General features: G+C 42.7%; 1 long non-coding RNA gene across 1 annotated transcript in view; it reads right to left on the bottom strand.

Annotated features, from left to right (window-relative positions):
- Window positions 1-662: 662 nt before the first annotated feature.
- Window positions 663-24,143, bottom strand: part of LOC145353014 (uncharacterized) — a 46,395-nt gene continuing 22,914 nt past the window's right edge. Inside the window, exons 2-4 of the long non-coding RNA XR_013888634.1 lie at window positions 22,726-22,781; window positions 13,836-14,050; window positions 663-725 (exon numbers count right to left, since the gene is read on the bottom strand). This is a non-coding gene — a long non-coding RNA (uncharacterized LOC145353014). The remainder of the gene's footprint in view (window positions 726-13,835; window positions 14,051-22,725; window positions 22,782-24,143) is intronic.

Consider the following 24,143-nt stretch of genomic DNA (forward strand, 5'->3'; position numbering starts at 1 on the left):
CTTTAGTCCAAAGAAGACTGAAGCAATGTATCAACAAGTTCCCAATTAGACCATCAAGCACTATTGATGAAACTGGACTGAATATAGTCACGAACTTCACCTGTCTTGGAAGTGTTCCATTTGATAATGAAAGACTGATAAGGGAGTGATGGCTCACATACAATAGATGAGCATGGCCCTTGAAAGACTGTCCAAGCGTATTTGAAATCAGTATTAAAGCTGTCACTAAATTGTTAGGTTTTATGGTCATTGTCCTTATTAATCTCCTGCATGGATGCAAAGTATGGACTTGGAAAATCTATAGAAATACAAAAATAGCTGGAAATATTCAACCAAAGACTACTTCAATCCTTATTGGATGGCAGGACTAGATCACCAATACTGGAATATGCTGACAGTACCAGCATTCAAACTATGTTAACCAACATTCAGCTCCACTGAGCTGAACACACTTTTTAGGATAGATGATGCACAGTTGCTGAAGCTGTGATTTATGGAGAACTAGAAGAAAGCAGGGTGGACAATAAATGGTCTAAAAGAGCAGACTGAAGATTTATATGAAGCAGAATACATGGTCACTGACTGTTGACAAACACTAGCTGTTGACTGAGGGTAATAGGTGCCAAACTGAGAGAAGGAATAAATGGGTTTAACCTACCACTCTTCCTCGTTATCATTGTCTTCTTCCTTTTCCTCACCCTTCTGCATCTGTTCTAGGGATGGACCTGCAGGAAAAGAGAGCGCAAGCTAAGAATGTGTGAGTATGACCACCTGGGAATTAATAGACAGAGAAAGGGGAGAAATATTCTGGCTGCGTGCTCCTTCACAGGAATGTTGTAGCGATTATGTGTTCACTAACCAGTCACCTGCAAAGTCCCACAGATCTCAACATCACCCATGAATTGAGCAGAATGATTTTCTGGTAGCTTGTGGCTTTGATGAACATGGGGTGTAATCATCAAGAAAAAAGTAAATGGTAAGTGGTGACATATGATATACAGCATAGAAACAGGCCCTCCGGCTTAACCATGCCACATAAACATGCTGGTGTTTATGCTTCACTCAAGCCTCCTCCCACCTTTCCTCTCTAAATCTATCACTGTAACTCTTTACTCCCTTCTCCCTCATAGTTTCCCCTTAAATACAGCCATAATAATTGCTTTGACCACTTTCCGCGAGAGCGAGTTCCATATTCTTACTACTCTGGTGTGGAGAAGAAACTGAGGAATCCTTGAGTGAACAGAAAAACATTTTGAGAATAAGCAGTCAGCTACAGAATAAACAGAACACTCCAAATGGAAAATAGACAGCCAAACTTTGATGAAGTGCTATAATATGTTGACAAATGTATAGCATCAAGCCAAAACAAAGGATTTAGAGATCACAGGGTAAATCAGGATAAAGAAAGCCTTTTGGACCATTTGGTGCCATCCTTCAGAATTTCAACCCATCAAAACACTTTATTGTTTTTTTAAAATTAGTCATTGTCCTGGCTTCAAGCTTTATACCTGGCAACCAATTCCAGCTTTTGATCATTTTCTACCTTTATAAATATTTATTTATATTTGTCCTACAATTGTCCTTCAGAAGTTTGAACCTACCACATGATTGCTAAATTCTGAATGGTCCCAATGCGTTAAGCTGACCAGAATTATACACCAGAATATGTGCAAGCCTACGACTACTACAGCAATCAGGAATAAATAAATCACCAAGTGGTTACAGCACAGGAGGCCACTCAGCCCATCATGTCTGCTGGCTGTCCAAAGGAGCAATTCACCTAGTGCCACTCCTCTGCCGTCTCCCAGTAGTCCTTCACGCGCTTCCTATTCAGATAATGATCCAATTCCTGCTTGAATGCCTCGATTAAATGTGCCTCCATCACACTCTCAAGCACTGCATTCCAGGTCTGAAGCACTCGCTGCATAAAAAGTTTCTCTTGTCAACATTGCTTCTTTTGCCAATTACCTTAAATCTATGACCTCTTGCTGTTGATCCTTCCACCAATGGGAACAGCTTCTCCCAACTACTGTTGTCCAGACCCCTCATGGTTTTGAACATCTCTATCAAATCTTCTCTCAACCCTCTCCAAAGAAAACAGTCCCAACTTCTCCAATCTATTTGTGTAACTGAAGTTCCTCAGCCCTGGAACCATTTTCATGAATCATTTCTGCACTCCCTCTAATATCTTTACATCTTCCCTAAAATCTTGCACCCATAATTGGACACAATGCTCCATCTGAGGCCGAGCAAGTGTTTTATAGAAGTTTAGCATAATCTCCTTGCTTTTGTACTCTATGTCCCTATTAATAAAGCTTAGGGCATTGTATGGTCTATTAACTGCTGCCTTGCCACCTTCCAATAATTATGCACATATACACCAGCAGCCTCCATTCATGTGCCACCTTTAGAATTGTACAATTTACATTTATATCCTTTTTTATATTGTCACTCTGCATTCTTCCTTCTCTACATTAAATTTCATCTGCTGTTTTCCAATTCCACCAACTTGTTTCTGTCCTTTTGAAGTTCTACACATTCCACACAGTTCACAATTCTTCCACGTCCTGTATCTTCTGCAAATTGTGAAATTGTTCCCTGTACACCAGTATCAGAAAGACCAAGAATTCTTCAATGAGTTTTTCAATACTATATATTTTGCATTTAACTAGCTTTTCCAGATCTTTCTGGAATGCTTCCATGGCATAGATGTGATCATCAACTCAATATCTCTGCTGGCTCTGCATCTGAAAAAACACAGTACATACTCTTTTCTTTGCATCTGCTGATGAAGTGGTGAATGGATTCTGTTGGCTGTTCTCAAAATGACATGAACTAGTCAATGAATTTGGAAATTTAACCTGATACTGAATTGTTTTTCCAATGTTGTCCATATCAGTTATGGATCCTTTAGCTCTTCTGCTGTTAATACCAACATATTCAGTCTGGGAAGAGAGTCATTCCCAATTGCAACTTTCCTTCTCCTGTAGGACCTGAGATGAGTTATGCTCCAGGTGCTTTTAAATGCTTTTCCGAAGCTTCGCCTGTTATAATGGCAACCATCTCTGGCTTGATTTGTATGAGGTTTCTTTTCTGTCTTGTATTTTTGTTTTCTGTCACACACTTGTTATTGATCCATCCTCAGCTGTGTGTGTGTTTGTGTGTGTGTGTGTGTGTGTGTGTGTGTGTAGTGGGAGGGTTGGCAGGCCAGTCAAACTCCTGCCCAATGGAATCACACCCTGTGTCCAGACTGGGATATATCAAAAGCATGAAAATCATACCAAAAAATTGCCATCCCCTGTGGAGATAATAGGAGCTGGTTATCATTTTATCAGGAATAATATCCTGTGAGTGATTTTCCAGATTGGTTTGTGGATTTTCACCTTTCAGAAATATACAAAGACTGGAATAAAGTCTGAAAAACTTGATCAGTTTCAATTTGTGATGGGTGTATCAGCATGTAGCACAGGAGGAAAGATAGCAAACCTATTAAAATTTGCAGGAAACTCTCTCTTTGATTGCTGGAACAAGCCACGTCAGCAAAGCCACAGCTGAAAAGGGCAGCATCTCAGCCAAACCACAGAATGGGATCTTAAAACTGACCATTCACCTGCTGAAGTGGAATCATAAATTGCAACAGCTGCAATGTCCCACCGTCAGATCCTACAAGTCAAGGGCTGATTGGTATATTTCTTTTTTATTTACTTTGGAGTCAATTTTCATTTTTAATTTGGGTGACTGCGCTTTAGTACTTTTCTTGTGTTTATTAGCTAATAAACATACTCTTTCTTTAATTTAAGAAAGCCCAGTTAAATTGGCTCAGTTTAAAACATAAATATTGGGACTGGGAAAAGATATCTGCAAAGGAAGGCATTCTTTTAAGACTCATCTTGTAGCCACCAAATGGGAGGGTTGAATAAAGGAGCCAGTTTATGCCTCTTCATCCAGGGACACAAGTGTGGGATAGTCCATCGGGAAGTTAACTAACTGAGGGAGCTCATCTGAGATAACAATTTTGGGGAATCTCACCTGGGATTGGTCATAACACTAAGCAAAAGTGAAACTAATCTGGATCACGTCATACTTCCTTTCTGGTGATGGATATCACTATTATATATTCAATATTATAATAGGCTCCACCCAAATTCTCTCCTGGATGGAAATCAGATTTCATGTCTTCTTCAGTCGCATGAATTTTGGGGCTCTAAATCTATAAGTAATCATTTTGTTTTGAATTTTCAGAATGAACGTAATAAAATCTAAATGGTATAATCATCATTGTCCTCCCTCAGTAGTCTCTCCTTAGATTAAATCAACAAGTGAAAATAATTTCCTTTTGACATAAAGAATGAAATTTAACTTCAATGGGCTGCTAAATTGGTGGTAATAGATTGTCCATGAGATACCTATCAGATCATCATTTCCATTTGAAGGAAACTCAAATGGAGAGTATAATGAGCAGCCAAATCACTACCCCTTACTTGTATCTGACATTTACCTTTTTTATCGCAGAAAAGTTCCAAAATTAGCATTCCAGCTTGATTTTGAATCAACTAGAAAAAACAAGATATAAGCAGATATATTTATAGTATGATAATAATGTTTTTTCTCGTTTCATTCACAGGTTTTAAGTTGGTCCACCTTGTTGCCCAACGAGGGGCATACACGCAATGGGTCGTACTTGGGCTTCTCTTGGTTGTTCGAGATTGGCCTAGTGCTTCATGTCGTTAGTGTGTGCTTAAACTGGACCAGATACTGGGCAAGACGACAGCTCAGTGACTATCACTGTTTGCTGTGCAGACACATGGATTTGGGCCAGTGTCTGTGGGAGTTTGCGCATTCTCCCCGTGCTTGCGTGGGTTTTCTCCGGGTGCTCCGGTTTCCTCCCACACCCCAAAGATGTGCTATTAGGCTGATTGGCAGTAATAAATTGTCCCTAAATTAGTTTCCCTCAATGTGGATGGCCATAAAACAATAGATAAGGGTCATGGGTGGCAGGGTGGACTGGTGGTGTTAAAATGGCGGCGCGGGCTCGTTGGGCCAAAGGGCCTGTTTCCCAGGCTGTTTTGTTCTTTGTTCAGTGTTTTTGCCAAAGCCAAGACAACACTCCCAGTTCCACTGAAGAGAACTACACTGATGAATTAACTCCCAGGATGCAATTCTCCACTACTGCATCCTGGGAGTTAATTGCCAAACAAAACCACATGGAAATGTGTCACCACAAGTCAAAGGGGATGTAGATTACCTCAACCAAAAAGAAAATGGCTAGGTTGTTTAGGTGAGATAGGAACTAATAGCGGTGATGTTACAGAATGCTCGGAGTCCGGGTTGCTATGGCAATACGCACTTTTAGGTGCATGTTGTAGTCTGGAGCTAAGGATAATAATGGCAGAGACTCCAACTTTCTTTCCATCAGCCAGACCAGGAATCTCTCCTGCTCATACCACCTGCCACAGATGCTAGTTGGAAGAATTTTGCAGATTGATTATCAACCTGTTTGGCCACGTAATTAGCACACTTCATAAAAATCATAGAAACCCTACACTACAGAAACAGGCCATTCAGCCCATCAAGTCCGCACTGACCACAACGACATCCAGCCCCTATCCCCACATATTTTACCCACTAATCCCTCTAACCTATGCATCTCAGGACACTAAGGGGCAATTTTAGCATGGCTAATCAACCTAACCCACACATCTTTGGACTGTGGGAGGAAACCAGAGCACCTGGATGAAACCCACGCAGACACAAGGAGAATGTGCAAACTCCACACAGACAGTGACCCAAGCCGGGAATTGAACCCAGGTCCCTGGAGCTGTGAAGCAGCAGTGCTAACCACTATGCTGCCGTGCCGCCCACATGCTACAATGCTGCCCAGGGTAGGGTACTTCCAGTACGGTATGGTATCATGCTGCCCATGGTACTTCCTTGGCCATCAAGTCCTGAGTTGGAACTCAAATCCAGAAATTTTGGCTTAAATGCAGAGCTCTACTCACTGCACCTCAAAACCTCCCAGTCAGTCATGCAGATAGAAGTATGTTGTAAAGGGACATTTATAGGTTGAGTGGGAAAGACTGGGTCACACAGAATTCAACATACGGAAGTGCAATTTGGCACCAGGCTTTTTTCTAAAAACCAAGAAACTAGGAAATGTGGAGGAGCAAACTGATTTACTTGTCCTCGTAGAAAAATCAGTAAAAACTAATGGACAATTACAAAAAGTTATCAAAGAAGATAAATGGAATGTTGGCCTTCATTTAAAAAGGGACTGGATTACTATGGGGCATTTTGGGGCACTTTTGTTCTTGGAGGGTACAATGCAGATTCACCACAACAATTAGGGCTAAAGGAGTTAAATAGGCTAGACATTTATTGCTTTCTGTATAGAAGAATAAATGTTCTAATTGAGATCCAATTGATTAAAGGATTTGTTATGGTCAATAGAAACTATTTTCTTGAAAGCAAAGTCCCACACTTGCTAGCTTTAGTTTTTTTTTAGTTTTTATTTATTAGTGTCATAAACAGACTTACATTAACACTGCAATTGTTACTGTGAAAATCTCCTAGTCGCGACACTCAGGCACCTGTTCAGGTACATTGAGGGAGAATTTTTAGCATGGCCAATGCACCTAACCAGCACATCTTTTGGACTGTGGGAGGAAACCAGAGCACCCTGAGGAAACTCATGCAGACACAGGGAGAGCATGCAAACTCCACACAGTCACCCATGGTGGGGTTCGAACCTGGCTCCTTGGTGCTGCGCTAACCACAGTGCAACAGTGCCGCCCATCTTTTCGTTTCTCAGTAGGTACTGTTCTGAAGTTTTTCCAACTTTTAAAATTTCTGTCTCTCAACTTCAAGTTGAATCATAAACATTGAAAATTGACCATTTTATAGTTGTATAATCTGCACTGTCTATCAGTTCCATGTGAAAACAGTCGCTATCTCACTACCAATGTCCTTCCATTAAAATGACATTTTCCCAATATGTGGTTCCTATTCCAAAGCCATTGAAGGTCCTCCTGTGTTCTCTCATTCTTTGACATTTGGCATGAGAGTAGATTTAGTGAAGTTATTCTCCAGGGGACTGATTAATTGGATCCTCGTTTTCCAGGCTCACAAGCAAGAAGCCACTGCCATTTCAAGAGGAGTCCTAGGATTTGCTACTAGTTGGAAGGTCACCTGTCACGATGTAGAGAAGACACTGAATGCTCGCTGCTGCCCCAGGTTTTCTATCTTTACCTCAGAGCTTCCCACCGTGACCCCATTTTGAAGCTGGAAAATTGCAGTGACCCCTCAGTGAGAGCTGTGAGAGTACGATGGGCAGGGTGGGGGCGGTGGAGGTTGAGTTTTAAAACTTGCGTTTCACTGCCTTTCTGAGAGCAGGAAATGGGTTTCAAATATCAGTCATTTGGGCCACACCTACCATTAGAAAAGGGGAGGATTTAAAGGGTAAAAGTAAATTACTGCAGATGCTGAAATTGGAAACAAAAACAGAAAATGCTGGAAAATCTCAGCAGGTCTAATGGCATCTGTGGAGAGAGAACAGAGCTAACATTTTGAATCTGGGTGATAATTCAAAGGGGGCCTGGTTGTTGTTAGTGTTCGGGCAATTGCTGCCTTATAGTTTGCGAGCCCAGAATGTCATCTGGGTCACAATCCCCGGTTTGGAAAGCCCTGCTCTACCTCCTAATCCATTACAGTGTCAGCCAATGTGAATCAAACAGTTGACTGATGGATGTTGTCTGCTTTGTAACTACATAGTAATGCATCTACCAATATCACCACATTCCTGAAATTAACTTTTCAGTACTGGCTTTTACTTCACCTTACCGCCCGATCCTAATTTTTGACTCACTCTGTACAGTATTGAGGGAGTGCTGTGCTGCTCGAGGTTCCAACTTTTGGACCAACATCTTGACTGTGCTCTCAAGTGGATGTAAAAGACTCCATGACACAATTTCAAGGAAGACGAGTGGCAGGTAATTAACCTGGCCAATATTTATCCCTCAATCAAAAACAGATTAAGTGATCATTATCAACTTATTGTCACCAGTTTGCTGTGGGTTAATTAGCTGCTGTGTTCCCAAATCAAACCAAATTACAAACCAAACAGAGATTATGTTACAAAAATACTTCATTATCTGCAGAGCACTGGAGGACGTGGAAGCTGATGTGTAAATGCACATTTCTCATTTTTCAATACAGCCCCCTCTGCTTGCTAATTATGTCCTCAGCAATGTATTTGCAAGCGTTGTTTGATTTTCCCTCTTGTTCTGGACCAGCAACCAGCTTATTCAGACCTCCAAAAATAAAAAAGGAACAAACGTTAGATTGCAAATGCCAGGAAGAGCTGGCATTGGAAGTTAACAATTGCACTTTTATGATATTTCTGAGCTGTTGTGTAGGAACGCGTGAGAATGGAAACCCCCAGAGCTGTGTGACATGAGACCCCAGCTTGAAAAAATCCTTTGGCATCATCTTCACCTCATCCATTCTTGAGCCTATATGTGAAGATGTCCTTGGCAGTCTTTGCCATCTTGTTTGCAAGCAGAGAAGTCATTTTTAGATGGTAGAGAGTAGGGATAATGACAATATACTTGATCTAGAGCATCTCCTGAATCCCAGTTAGTGATCATGCACCATGCAGCTAACTTGTGCTACAATGATTGTTCTACAAAACTGTGTAGTAAAGCTCTCAACTCTAAGTTACTGCTTGATTAGGAACATAGGAACATAAGAACAAATGTAGGCAATTCAGCCCTTCGAGCCTGCTTCGCCATTCTATATGATTATGGCTGATCTCCATCCTATCCTAACTCCACTTCCCTGCCTTTTCCCCATAGCCCTTGATCCCGCTTTTGATCAAGTATTTATCTGTCTCTTTCGTGAATCCATTGATTGATTCTGCATCCACCACACTCTGGGGCAGTGAGTTCCATAGGTTCACAACCCTCTGTGAGAAATAGCTACTTCTTATCTCTGTCTTGAACCTCCCCACTTAGTCTACAACTATGACCTCTTATCCAAGACTGTTCTAAAAGGGGGAACGTTTGGTTAACATTTACTTTATCAATCTCGTTGAGTATTTTATATACTCCAACTAAATTCTCTCTCACTCTTCTGTACTCCAGCGAGTACAAGCGCAAGCTAGTCAACCACTCCTCATACAACAGCCCCTCTTTTGAACCGCTTACAGTGCCACCACATCCTTCCTCAATGAAGGTGACCAAAACTGAATACAATACTCCAAATGTGGTCTCACCAATGCCTTATATAACTGCAACAACAGTTCTGTACTTTTATACTCTGGACCCTTTACAATAAATGCCAAGATTCAATTTGCCTTCCTTATAACATTCTGCACCTACATATCCACTTTCTGAAATTTGTGCACAAAGACACCCAGATCCCTTTCCATAGAGGCCCTTTGAATGTTTCCCATATAAGTTGTTTGCCTGCAGTAGGTTTGCAACAGAACTGATAAAAGAACTGTAAAGATTGTGTGTCAGCTGGACTAGCAATAAATATGAAACAATTTTAGTCGACACCTTGTGACTGCATGCTTGGACCATATGATCCATAACTGGTACCACAGGGTGTCTAGCATTGGCACCTTCCTTGAGTTATGACATCTTCCACATCTCTTGTCAAGTTATCTGGGTGGTGTACAGAACTTGAATCTTCCCGAACATTCTGCAGTACGGTTTACTGCGGATTTTGAAACTTGTTTCATACAACAGCACTTTGCTGGTACCCCAAAGCAAAGGTAAGGAGTTTATATTCTCAACAGGGGCTCACACAGCTGCTTCCAATCTTCTCTATGTTGCTTTGAATTGGATTTTATCAGTTTTTCCTGTTCCTCACAGACAGCTTTTGGGAAAGGTTGAAATATGCATTTCAATTATTTGCACTCTCTGGAAATGCTGAAAGAATCCACCTTATTTCACCACTTATCTTTAAGTGGCAACATGCCTTTAAACACTGGCTCCAGTGTGATGAGGGCTTAGTGAACATTTCTACTCCTTCCTCTATTAAGGCACATATCAACGTTGTTCTCCAACACCGGACCCACCCAGGCCAAGGGCTTCTTATGCATTAAGGCCAACATCAGGAGACCTTACACAACATTCTGCAAGACCAGCCCAGTGAGAAGCTGGTGGATGCTGAGCATCTTGTACAGCACCTGGGACTGGGAGGTTATCCCAGTGTTTTACTGAACAAAACAAAGCTGTTGCATCAGGACTGTTCATTTATTTGGTAGCACCAAACCTGAGTCTTGCTGAAGAAGGACATGTTGTCAAAGCTTTTTGTCTTGCACTCAACTGGACAAATGTAAAGGGAACAATGATTTATACTTCATGAGAACAGAGTACTGATCGGATGACAAGTGGACTCTGATTGGTAGAGGTGTTGCCATGTCTGCATGGTTGTAGGGGGTGATGGAAGAGTACCCCAGTGCTTCCATGTTTTTGGCGGGGGGGAAGAGTGCAATATTTGTGTGTTGGGGGTGGGGGAGTGGTGAGGGGGATACACCCCAGATACCTGCAATGTTTGTGGGGGGGGTCCATTGTGTTTGTGGGTGGGTAGTATTTGAAGTTTATTTTCAGCGCAGATCGGAGCACCATTTAAAGATGGCATCCTAATCTCTGCGGAGCGGATATTGCCAACTCTATCAGGCACCGCCCTGTCAAACTGAAGCCCGCAGATTCTCTGTGGACTGACTGTCACACAATCTGGAGTGAAAACTCAGTTGTTCATCTGGAAAGATACACACCAGTTTTCAGTCTGAACCTGACACACTGACAAATTTTGGGAAAATTCCACCCAGGGTCCTTCCCACCAGCCTGACTTTCCACTTTTAAAAATAATTAGTTATGCAACACAATTCCTTGCATATCCAGTGGACAGTCTAAGTAGAATTTCTAGATGCTGCTGCAGTTATTTGGAGAACTGCAGTAGCCAATTAAAGAGAAGCTGAACTTATACAAGGGAAAATACACGCAAACCCATGAAACAAGATGTAGATTCTTGATTTGTTTTGCCCAAGCAAATTTCTATGGAGCAAGGATGCTAAATGTAATAACTGGATGCAAAAAGATGTGTTGTGTTAAAAATGCAGACACAGAAACAAAACAAGATTGAAGCAGAATGGGGAGTGAATTACATACTGTGTACGCTAACCATCCCTTTAATCTGTTTCACCTGAATACTCAGTTGGTCTCAATTCCCCATATGCAAAGAATTTGCACTATAATAAAAATCTTGCGAATGCTGACACTTCCAGTCTCAAAAATGTAACTTCTTTCTCATGTCAAAGATTATTTTGATCTTTTGTGTTAATGCTTCTAGACAACATTGCAGAACAACATTTGAATGTCAACATTTAGAATGGGCATTTATACTGATGTCAACAATGGGCTGTCATGATTCAGACCTCCATCCAGTAAGTGGCTGCTCTTCTGTACATCTCCCAGCAGTTTAGCTGTTAATTCAACTAATCGACCCCGAACCTCTCAATCCCCTTCACCTAACTACAATCTTTAATTTTCTGTACTTTCCAAATGTTCAGAATCAATTCTGATACATTCACTTAAAAATTTACATTTCTCCACTTTCTGCTTCTAGAACATAGAACATAGAACATTACAGCGCAGAACAGGCCCTTCGGCCCACGATGTTGCGCCGACCAGTTAAAAAAAAACAACAATGACCCACTAACCTAAACCAATCCCTTTTCGTCCATAAACCTGTCCACAGACCTCTTAAACGCCCCCAAACTAGGCTCATTTACAACTGCAGCAGGCAGGGCATTCCAATCCCTCACCACCTTCTGGGTAAAGAACCTACCCCTGACATCTGTCCTATAACTACCCCCCCTTAGTTTAAAGCCATGCCCCCTCGTGCTAGATTTTTCCATTAGAGGAAAAAGGCTATCACTATCCACCCTATCTAAACCTCTAATCATCTTATATGTTTCAATAAGATCCCCTCTTAGCCGCCTTCTTTCCAGCGAAAACAACCCCAAATCCCTCAGCCTCTCCTCATAGGATCTCCCCTCCATACCAGGCAACATCCTGGTAAACCTCCTCTGCACCCTCTCCAAAGCCTCCACATCCTTCCTGTAATGTGGGGACCAGAACTGCACACAATACTCCAAGTGCGGCCGCACCAGAGTTGTGTACAGTTGCAACATAAAGCTACGACTCCTAAATTCAATCCCCCTACCAATAAACGCCAAGACACTGTATGCCTTCTTAACAACCTTATCTACTTGATTCCCAACTTTCAGGGATCTATGTACACATACACCTAGATCCCTCTGCTCCTCCACACTATTCAAAGTCTTCCCGTTAGCCCTATACTCAACACATCTCCTTCTTGACCTGGAAGATTTATTTGGCCTCATTGCTCTCATCCTGTTACATTGTGTTCTCAAATTTCTGTTGGTCTTGCATGCTTCACCATTAGCTTTCCAACAACTCGCTGTTTGCTCTCCATTTTCTGAGCTCAGTGGTAAAACTGCTACCAGCCTCAACATTACCCCCCAGCTGCATCTCCACCTCTTGTTCACATTTGTGAACATTTTTGCAGGCATCCTGTTCAGGGCCAGTAATCTGAATCCATTTCTTGCTCATCTTCACTCCTCATTTGTCATCCGCTTCAGTATTAGACGAGGCGCCAATGTGCCACGACCCTCTCCAACTCACACTGCATTTTGAATGGGAATACAGTAAACATCTGTTGATCATGAAGCCCTCTATCACAAATTTGTTTACCCATGCAAATGTAGTTGTAACGTAATTGTAGTTTGTGGCCCCAAATCTTCCCTCGTCTGTGTTGAACCTTTGCTGCATTGCTCTCATGGAGAAATCGCACTCTGGGAATGTGCTGACTTGTGCACGCATAAGTTCATGATTTTGCAAGTCGTGCGGGTTCACAGGCACGGAAACGTCGCAATCGACACAAGTTAATTGTATAACGGCTCTTTCTTCAACATCGCTGAAATAAAATCCTGGAATTCCCTATCTAACAGTACAGTGGGGCAGCTTTCACCACATGGACTCCAAACAGTTCAAGAAAGCTTGTCACCTTCTGAAGGGCAGCTAGAATGGGTAATAAGTGTTGGCCTAGCCAGCGGCACTCATTCCACGAATGAATAAAAAAGTACCAACTCCAGTAAACCTTTAACTGCCTTTTCCTTTCTTATTTGCATTTCCTCTTGTATTTCTTTTTTTTGCACTGTTTCTTAAACTCCAGTGGTGGATCAGCTCCTGTTTTGAATACTCTCCTCACTTTTTAACTCCCATTTCTCCCTTATTTCTGTATTTTTAAATAACCAGCCCCCTATTTTTACTTTCAATGTCCAGCCAAGCCTTCATTATCACAGGCCATTTACTGGGACTATTAGAATTTGCAGACTGTGTGGAACAGTTCAAGTCTCTGAATTATTATTTGAGCTACTTAACGTTAACCTTGTTTTATCCACCTTTGACCCTATTTACTGAATGTGTTGGGTCATGATACAGAGGTGTCATCATCCAGGATGCACTGAATGACCTGCCTTTCCAAAGATATAATCCTTCATCTGCTGTGTGATATTTGATTGCTCCTAACACTCACAATATCCAAGCATGGGGGAGTTAATGTATATTATTTCCTGCAGGGGAGGTCACAGTGTTGATGAAAGTAAAACATTTCCTATTGTGAAATGGTGTGGCTTTGTTGCTTGGTGTACACACTGGTTAGGCAGGCAGGTTTTGACCTTGGCAAACCTACATTTCATTAAAATCATAGAACGGTTACAGCATAGAAGGAGGTCTTTAACCAACCTTGTCTGCGCCGGGTCTCTATAAAGGCAACTTGTCCAGCTTCCCCAAAGTTCTACAAATCTTTTCTCTTCAGTTCATCATCCGACATTCTTTGAAAGCCCCAACTGAATCTGACTCCACCACACGCTCAGGCAGTGCGTTCCAGATGCCAGTCACTCTGCATAGAGAAATCCAACTGTTCTTGTTGGTCTTCATTACAGTTATGGAGGTAGGTTCTGTGGTAAAACAACAATGGTTCACTTCCTGCTTAATGCAATAATGAAACACATAGCAACTGGCTCCTACAATGTTCCCTGTGAAGGACATGAACTTGCCTGCAGTACAGGAATCAGAGGTAGCAGTGACCTCCGCTGCCTGCAGTAATGTGATGAGAATATTGACTAAACCTACTGATCGTTATAAAGCAGTTAGCTCACTGTTGAGCCTGAGCCTCATCATACACATGTCCTCTTTCCTGCTCCACCTCTTTCAGAGAATTCACTCCTTGGATTTGCAACCGTGCGGAACTTCAGGATCTTTCATATCATTTTACAGCCAATGAAGTACTTGAAAGTGCAGTCACCATTCGGAAACACAGAAGCCAATCGTACACAGAAAGGTCCCACAAACAGCAATGAGATAATAAGCAGGTTTTTTTTTAAGCAGTGTTGGTTAAAGGGTGAATGTTGTTATGACACCGGGAATAATTCCCCCAACCTATTTTTGAAATTGTGCAACATGATCTTTTGCATTCACATGTGAGATCCTCACTGGAATGACAGCACCTCCAAAACTGCAACACACTCTCGGTACTTGAGCATCAGCCTAGGATTTGGGCTCAAGTCTCTGGAGTGGGACCTGAACTCACAATCTTCCAAGGTAAGAGTGCCACCAACTGAGCCCCAGATAACTTTGTTCCTTATGCTTGTAGTGCATCTCTGATGTTCCTTAAACTGTGATCTAGCGCACAATGACCATTTAGGCATTATATTTGGAGCAAGTGCAACTCTTCATATCACAGCTCCTATTTTGAATGGGAGTTCAGAGTCTTTTTTCGATCATGGATTCACTTCCCTACCTACATATGCCTGTGTTTTTAGATAACATACTTTTTTTTCAGTCTTAAGAAGCCCTCAAAGCATACTTTTTATTTTGTCATTTCCTGTTCACCCACTTCAAGCACTGAAAATAACGAAGGATAACATCTTTTCTGTAGAAGGTCCATTGACTCCCTTGTTTAAATAGGTTGGTTAATTTTACTTTTCTTTTTAAACAGTAAGGTTAAGAGAAATAAAACACAGGGATAGTGTACAAAACATGACCGTACAGATGGCCTGAGAAAGCAGGGCAGGGAGCAAGGGAACTCTAGATTAAACTGCATTTACTTCAGTGCAAGAAGGGGGCAAGGCAGATTAACTCAAGGTATGGATGGATACATGGGACTGGAATATTATAGGTGTTACTGAGATGTGGCTAAGGGAGTGACAGAACTGGCAGCTCAACGTTACAGGGGTACAGATGCCATAGGAAAGATAGAACAAGAGGTAAGAGAGGAGGGAGAGTCGCGCTTTTGATTAGGGAGAATATCACGGCAGTACTCAGAGGGGATATATCCAAGGGTTTGCCCACTGAGTCCATATGGGTAGAACTGAAAAAAAGGGAGAGATCATTTGGATAGGATTGTACTGTAGGCCCCCAAATAGTCAGCAGGAAATTGAGGAGCAAATATGTAAGGAGATTATAGAGACCTGCAAGAAAAATAGGGTAGCAATAGTGGGGGGCTTTAACTTTCCCAACATTGATTGTGACAGTTATAGCATTGGGGGTTAGATGGAGGGAAATTTGTTGAATGTATTCAGGGGAGATTTCTCATTCAGTATGGCCAAGGATGGCCCAACCTGAGAGGGGGCAAAACTTAATTTCCTCTTGGGAAATAAGGAAGGGAAAGTGACAGAAGTGTTAGTGAAGGATCACTTTGGGACCAGTGACCACATTCCATTAGTTTTAAGATAGCTATGGAGAATGATAGGTCTGGCTCAAAAGTTAAAATTCTAAATTGGGGCAAGGCCAATTTTGATGGCATTAGACAGGAACTTTCAAAAGTTGATTGGGGGAGTCTGTTGGCAGGCAAAGGGATGGCTGGTAATTGGAAGCGTTCAAAAGTATGTTAACCAGGGTTCAGGCGCACATGCTTTTCAGAGTGAAGGGTAAGGCTGGTCAAAGTAGGGAATGCTGGATGACTCAGGATATTGAGGCCCTGGTCAGAAAGAAGAAGGAAGAGGCATAAGACATGCATAGGCATGACTATGCATGAAGAGGTTGGAGTAGAGTTAAGAAAGAAATCAGGAAAGCAAAAAGGAGACATAAGATTGCTTTGACAGATAAAACAAAGGAGAATCCAGAGAGCTTCTACAAATACAAAAACGAGCAAAAGAATAACAAGGGAGAGAGTAGGGCCTCTTAAGGGTCAACAACGTCATGTATGTGCGGATCCACAAGAGATGGGTGAGATCTTAAATGAATATTTCTCATCAGTATTTACAGTTGAGAAAAGCATGGATGTTAACAAACTTGGGGAAATAAATAGTGTGTACAGTTCTGGTCACCCTATTATAGAAAGGATATTATTAAACTGAAAAAGAGCGCAAAAAAGATTTACTAGGATGCTACCAGGACTTGATGGTTTGAGTTATAAGGAGAGGCTGGATAGACTAGATTTTTTTCCCCTGGAGTATAGGAGGCTTAGGGGTGATCTTATCAAGGTCTATAAAATAATGAGGGGCATAAATCAGCTAGATAGTCAACATAAAAACATAGAAACATAGAAAATACAGGTCCTTCGGCCCACAAAGTTGTGCCGAACATGTCCCTACCATAGAGATTACTCGGCTTACCTATAACCCTCTATCTTACTAAGTTCCATGTACTGATCTTTGGGAAAATCTTTTCCCAAAGGTAGGAAATCTAAAGTTAGAATGCATAGGTTTAAGGTGAGAGGGGAGAGATACAAAAGGATCCAGAGGAGCAATTTTTTCTGGAATGAACTGCCAGAGGCAGTAGTAGAGGCAAGTACAATCTTGTATTTTAAAAAGCACTTAGACAGTTACATGGGTAAGGTAGGTATAGAGGGAAATGGGCCAAATATGATCAATTGGGACCAGTTTTGTGGTTAAAAACTGGGTAAAGGGCCTGTTTCAATGCTATAAATCTCTATGACAATGAAAAAAGAAGTGTCTCTGGTGGGGTGGTAACATCATGCCTGCAAGGATATTGTATTCCTAACTTTCAAGATATTGATTTAGTCAATACAGACTTTTGAAAATTGACTTAAAACGTGGTCAGAATACTGCCAGGATCAGGTGACTACTGGTCAAAATTTCTGCACAGGAAAGTGATTACCTGATGTCTGAACGTGCTCTGGTGAGTTCTCAAATGCAAATGGATTTCCCATTTGACCTCCCTCACAATCTCAATGGAAGATATTTGGCAGACAGTGACAAGCAGACCTGATGGGGTTCTGAACAGAGAATATCAAATCAAGGCTTCCAGTGAGCTAATTGTAACTGGTATAAGAACAAAGGAAATTACAGCGCAGGAATAGGCCCTTCGGCTCTCCAAGCCTGCATCGACCATGCTACCCGACTGAACTAAACCCCCAACCCTTCCGATGACCATATCCCTCTACTTCCATCCTATTCATGTATTTGTCAAGATGCCCCTTAAAAATCAGTCATATCTGCTTCCAGTACCTCCCCCAACAATGAGTTCCAGGCACCCATCACCATCTGTGTAAAAAATCTGCTTCGTACATCTCCTTTAAATCTTGCCCCTCGCACCTTAAAGCTGTGCCTCCTAGTAATTGACTCTTCCACCCTGGGAAAAAGCTTCTGACTATCCACTCTGTCCATGCCTCTCATAATCTTGTAGACCCCTATCAGGTCACCCCTCAACCTCCATCATTCCAGTGAGAACAAACCAAGTTTTCTCCAAAATCTCCTCATAGCCATATCAAGCAACATCCTGGTAAATCTTTTCTGTGCCCTCTCCAAAGCCTCCACATCTTTCTGGTTTTAAGACAACCAGAATTGAACACTATATGTTGATGGGTTTCCAATCATTCCCCCATTGCGCAGCAATCACCACAACTTCAATCCATTATGTGGACAATGAGAGGTACTGAAACTTAACATCATGTGACTGAAACTGGCTTAAGATAACAGATTCTATTATTCCATGAGGGAACCCAGCAGTGCAGTCTGCAAACGACAGAGCAATTGGGCTCATCATCCAGCTGGAATAAAGGAACACTGCCTAATTCAAACACCCAACCCAAGCAGTGATAAAAGGGGAAATCTCCACAGAAACTTGCCCACAGAAATTTTCCATCTCCACTTATCGTCTGAGAACCAAGAGAAAGAACTCATCAGGCTGGCCACGCTTCCTCCCCTAAAAGATACTTCATCTATCTGATTTGCTTCTTTGTTCTATGTCCTCCTGAAGTCTGCTACTGCTATTCTCTTCACTACAACATTTGTGTTTTGGATGATGTGTCCTCAATTCCAACCTTAAAATCTTTACTTCAACTTCAAAGCTGCTCAATAGTTATATTATTTATTGGAATCAGAATCACATGTTCTGACTTTTCTCACACCTGCAGCTAGTGAGGCATTCCTCCCGGAAAGCATGTTGGGACATTTTTGTATTCTGTTAATAACCTAAATGTATGTTTTATCTCAATAATACATCTATACTTACATGCATGAGGGAATGAATGCGCCTCGTTACGTACATTTTAGGGTACTGTGTGAATAAACATTATCCTTCCATTTGATATAAACTTATCTGAAAATTTACTTCATGTTTATTATTGAAAAATCACAAAATTCAAAGAGTGAGGAGAAAGAGGAAAAGTTATCTCACCATCTTTCCCCATTCATAACGATCACAATGCATCTCAAAATTTTAGGCACACTGATTGCAATGTCTGTGTTCTATAAATTGATTACAATGGATGGGATCTTCCAGTCAAGCACCCCAAGACTGGAAATTCCTACCCAAGCTCAACGGACCTTTAAATGGACCCTCAAATTTTCTGTCTCGCCAGCTACAATCCCCATGGCAGGTGGGACAAGAAATGTCTGACTCCGTATTTTCTGTACATTGATGACATTAACTATTAATATTTACATAGAGCCTTAAACATAATCAAATATCACAAGATGCTTCACGGGAGAATTATGATGAAAAGAATGAGACCGAGCCATATAAGGTGATAGTGGAGCCAAAAGCATGGTCAATGAGGTAGATTTTAAAAAGTGTCTTTAAGGAAGATGAAGAATTTGAAAGGCACTGAGGTTCAGGGAGCGGAATTCCAGGGTTTACTGTGGAGCTGAAGGTACTAAAGATAGAGCAATTAAGATCGAGAATGCTCAAGAGGACAAAATTAGATGAGGGCAGGTATCTTGGAAGGGTGCATGGTTGAAAAGAGATGGTGGGGGGAATGCTGTGAACAACAGGGCCTGAGACTCAGTTGGCGGCGGGCTGGGGCCGGGACTCTGTCGGCGGGCTGGGGCCGGGACTCTGTCGGCGGGCTGGGGCCGGGACTCTGTCGGCGGGCTGGGGCCGGGACTCTGTCGGCGGGCTGGGGCCGGGACTCTGTCGGCGGGCTGGGGCCGGGACTCTGTCGGCGGGCTGGGGCCGGGACTCTGTCGGCGGGCTGGGGCCGGGACTGTTAGTGGGCTGGGACTGAGTGTCAACGGGATATGCTACCGTTCTTTAACTGAGCTGTGGCATTAGTGTTCTGCTTCCAGATTTCCTGACCTATCAGAGAGGATGGATGGAGTAACACAATGAATATTTCAAAGGAAGGGTTTCTAATTAAAGGGCTTGGGGTCAGTAAGGTCGACCTGGACATAGATTCCTGAGGCTGCAGCAATGATAGGAATGAGGTGGAGGACTGGGAAAACTATCCTTTGGTCTCTGTTATTTGGGGGTTGTGGGATATGAGGGACTGTATGAGATGATCTTCCCAAGGACAACAGGAAGAGGCCAGCCTCTCATACATGGAAGGGATCAAGGAATTCAGCAGCAGGAGCGTGGTCCCTCGAACTTGGAGGCAATGTCCCAACAGGATCATGGCCCTCAGCAGAGTGGGAAAGATGAATATCACAATACTTCCAATCTGCCAAGCCCCACTCTCTGACTTCCCCAGACTTCTTCTGCGCAGTACTACTCTGACCAACACATGTTACAACTCATTACTCTGTCTCCAGAAACCTCCGATTGTCATCTGGACAGCCAGCACACACTCATTTACACCTGTGTGCAGTCTCGCACACCATAATTCACAATTATCAAGCATTTCCCCTTCTCTCCTCTCCACAAAAGCCGCTTCTAACATCTCCTAACTCATTGTGTTCTCCTTGCAGGAAAAGAGAGTGCACGCCCTCAGGGAGAGACAGAGTCTCAGGCTGTGGCCTTCCAGTGACAGGGCCTTAACAGCCACTGGTAATGTGCGCCCATGTGCTCCAGTGGGAAGGGAGCTAAAGACATCAGTAATGTTCTGCCTGGAAAACTTATGCCTCTGGAGCACTTATACTCAAGACAAGTGCAGACAGCTGACCCCATGTTAGCAAACCTTGGGTTGGTGAGGGAAGGGGGCCTTTCCTCCTTGTAGCCTGACCTCCGTGTTCATTGTCTTTGCCCTGTGGGGGGCATGTGACTGAGCAGGAGACAACTGGTGTTGCAGCTGCTCTTGTTGCTTATCAACGGTGCATGGCAGAGCTGTACAAGTTTTTCCCATGTTGTTGCAAAGGCTGACAGCATGGGCAGGGTAGCTCAAGGTGGTTTCCAACAAGTTGGTGATCACCTGTTAAGCAGCCAGAGAACTGTGAGGAGCACACTCACACTTGGGCATAACTGGAGCCCCAAATTTTACTGCTCCAGGTCTTAGAAGCCTGTCAGTCCCACTGAAGCTGCGTTCCCTGTGCACGCTCGTTGTGCACACTCACTTCGTTCACCGTGGTCAGTTGCAGACAGCTCAGGAAATAGATACGCTGGCTGTTTGAGGCAGTGAAATGCTGTGGGGAATAAGGAAATGGCAGAGACATTAAACAAATCTGCCTTGTTGATAGAAGATACATAAGTCATTCTGGAAATAATGGGGGAACCAAGAGACTAGCCAGAATGAGGAACTTAAAGGAATCAGTATCAGTAAAGAAATAGCACTGGAGAAATTTATGGAACATGGTAACAACAAATATCCTGGAGCTGACAACCTGTACTCCAGGTTCTTAAAAGTGTTAGCCTCAGGGATTGTGAATTATTTAGTTGAGATCTTCCAAAATTCCTTAGATTCTGGAACAGTTCCTGAGTTTTGGAAGATAGCAAACCTAACTATGCTATTTAAGAAAGAAGAAGAGAGAAAATGGGGAACTGTAGTCCAGTTAGCCTAAGATCGGGAGTCAGCACAATGTTAAAGTCGATTATTAGGGGGATGGTAACAGAGGGCTTGGAAAATAAAACGATTGAATAATAATGATTGAAGAGTCAACACAGATTTATTAAAGGAAAATTATGTTTGACAAATCCATTGAAGTTTTTTAAGGATGTAGCCAGTAAGGTAAATAAACAGGAACCAGTGGCTGGAATATATTCAAAAAGCATTCAATAAAGTGCCACACAAGAAATTATTGCACAAAATTAAGACTCCTGAAATTGGGGTTCGTATATTAGCACGGAAAATGGATTGGCAAATGGACAGAAAACGTGGCAGATTGTAATTGGTCGGGTACCATAGGGATCAGTACTGTGGCCTCAGCTATTTACAATCTATATCAGTAATCAGGTTGAGGAAACTGAGGGCCAAATTTCCTGATTTTCTTGCAGTGTCGCAGTGGGCGTGAAAAACGGGGCAGAAGCCAAGGGCAACTTCCTCTGTCGTATTTTTAAGCTCTTTATAAAAAAGAAAGTTAAGGGGCGGGCCTCTCAATGTCGCAATTTTAAAGGACGCTCTGATTTAAAAAAAATAAAGATCTCCACAGATCCCCTTCTTCACATTCCGCTCCCCACCCCCCCCCCAAATCCCCTCACAGAGCACTTCCCTCAAGGAATGTTCCCTCTACCCTCTACACAGAACTGCACCCATCCAGCACTGCTCCCAGGCACTGCCCATTCATTGCCAGGGGCATTGTCAGGAGACATTGCCACAGTACTACTCAGACGTGACCTTCTCCATTCCAGGGGCTTTATTCATTTGTGCATGTCTGACGGGTTTTTCCCATCAGATGCAAGTTCTGGGAAGACCTGTTGGTCACATCGAGGTGAGGAAATTTAGCGTGGGTGTGGGGGGTGGGGAGGGAAATTATCAGAGCTGAAGGCCTGATAAATAGACTTAAATATATTCAAATTGGGATCCTGATATTTGACGGTATCCATTACACCATTAACAGGAGGCTGGGACAATCGCAACAGGAAATCCTGCCGGCCTCAACCGCGTTTTGGGACTCCTGCGGGATTTTCCGCCCCTACCACCAATCCCACCCCCCCCAAAAAGGGGAGCAGAAAATGTCCCCCCTCCCATCTCCTCCCCCTGAGTTTTTGCTGACAACATAAAATCAGTTGGGAAAGTAAGTGGTAAGAACCAGAGGTTGCGGAGGGATGGGTGAGTGGTCAAGGACATGGCAGGTGGAATGCAATGTGGTGAAGGGTGAAATTATCCACTTTGTGAGAGAAAAAATAAAAGAAAAAGAACTTTCTTTAATAGCGAGAGATGCGAGTACATGCGTATTCAGAGGGATCTAGTTATCATTTTACATGAATGACAGAAAGTTAACATGCAAGATAAACAAGCAAGTAAAAAGACAAATTATACATTCGGGAGAAAATTCTATTCCCTGTTGGCGGGCCTTACCGGTGTCACTGAAGTCAATGGATTTTACACTGGCTCTTTGTATCATCATGGTGGGTCTGGAAAATAGAACAGATTAACTTTTATTACAAAGCAACTGGAGTAAAAGAGCAACAGTGACATTATGATAATATGCCTATGATAATAATCCAGAGACCCCAGTCTAATGTTCTGGAGACATGGATTCAAATCCCACAGCACTTAAATCAAAACTATTGTTCACTGTTGTAATAAGCCATCTGGTCAATGCCTTAGGAAAGGAAATCTGTCATCTTTACCTGGTCTGGCGTACGGACCCACAGCAAAGTGATTGACTCTTAACTGCCATAAAACAGAATCATAATCATGCAGTGCAGAAGGAGGCCATTCAGCCCATCGAGTCTGCACCAAATCTCTGAAAGAGCATCTTACCAGGCCCTCTCCCCTGACCTAATCTATAACCCTGTGCATTTACTATGGCTAATCCATGTAACCTACACATCTGTGGACACCAAGGGGCAATTTAACATTGGCCAATCCATCTAACCTGCACATCTTTGGAACATGGGAGGAAATTAAAGCACCCAGAGGAAACCCACGCAGACATGGGGAGAACGTGCAAACTCGACACAGATAGTCATCAAAAGTCGGAATCGAATCGGGGTCCTGGATGCAGTGAGGTGGCAGTGCTAACCACTGTGCCACCATTCGCTGACAGCTCATGCATTGCAACACACTGACATTGCTGGCAACCATCTTGTCTCTCTCTCTCTCTGTGGAGCCTTTTGTTTCACGTTCTCTGAGGTCTTTCTCTGTTGGTACGTTCAGGGTTACCAGCCCACGCTTTAGAACTGCTCCAGCTGAGATGAGTGGCCATTGCATCTCAACTATAATCTGAAACTCAGCATCTTCCTTCTTGTCATTTCGTTGGGCTGTCAGAGTAATTTGTTCTCTCGGGATGAGCCGCAATCTTACTTTTGAGGACTTCGTTTTCAGATCACCATGTAGAGCCACTTGACAAGGTCACAATGTTGCATGATGCACCAGTCTTTATCTGGCACTTTTTTGTTGGCTTGATTCTGATCCTCTGAGGTCATCATGGTAATAATTGCAAACCATTTGTCCCCTATGGACTTGACTGAACTAACTTGTGGTAGTGTGAATAGTTCTTCATCAGACTCATCTGCTGTAATCTCCCCAGTGGCTATCTGCATAGCCTTGTTTTGCTTTTTTTTCTGGCCAAGCGTTTGTGCATGAAATGATTTTGCTTCTTGCAGTTAAACACTGTTTTCCCCATGCTGGACAATCCTCCTTTTCCTGTGCATGTTGTCCTCTGCAGTATTTGCATCTTGCCCTTAGTCTGCAAATGCTCTGCTCTTTTGGTTTAGGCTGTGTCACAGTATGATATACCTTCTGGTCTACTCTGTCATACGTTTAACTCT

The sequence above is a fragment of the Carcharhinus amblyrhynchos genome, chromosome 15 (assembly GCF_965287045.1).
Source record: "Carcharhinus amblyrhynchos chromosome 15, sCarAmb.v2.hapA, whole genome shotgun sequence".
Classification (NCBI taxonomy): domain Eukaryota; kingdom Metazoa; phylum Chordata; class Chondrichthyes; order Carcharhiniformes; family Carcharhinidae; genus Carcharhinus; species Carcharhinus amblyrhynchos.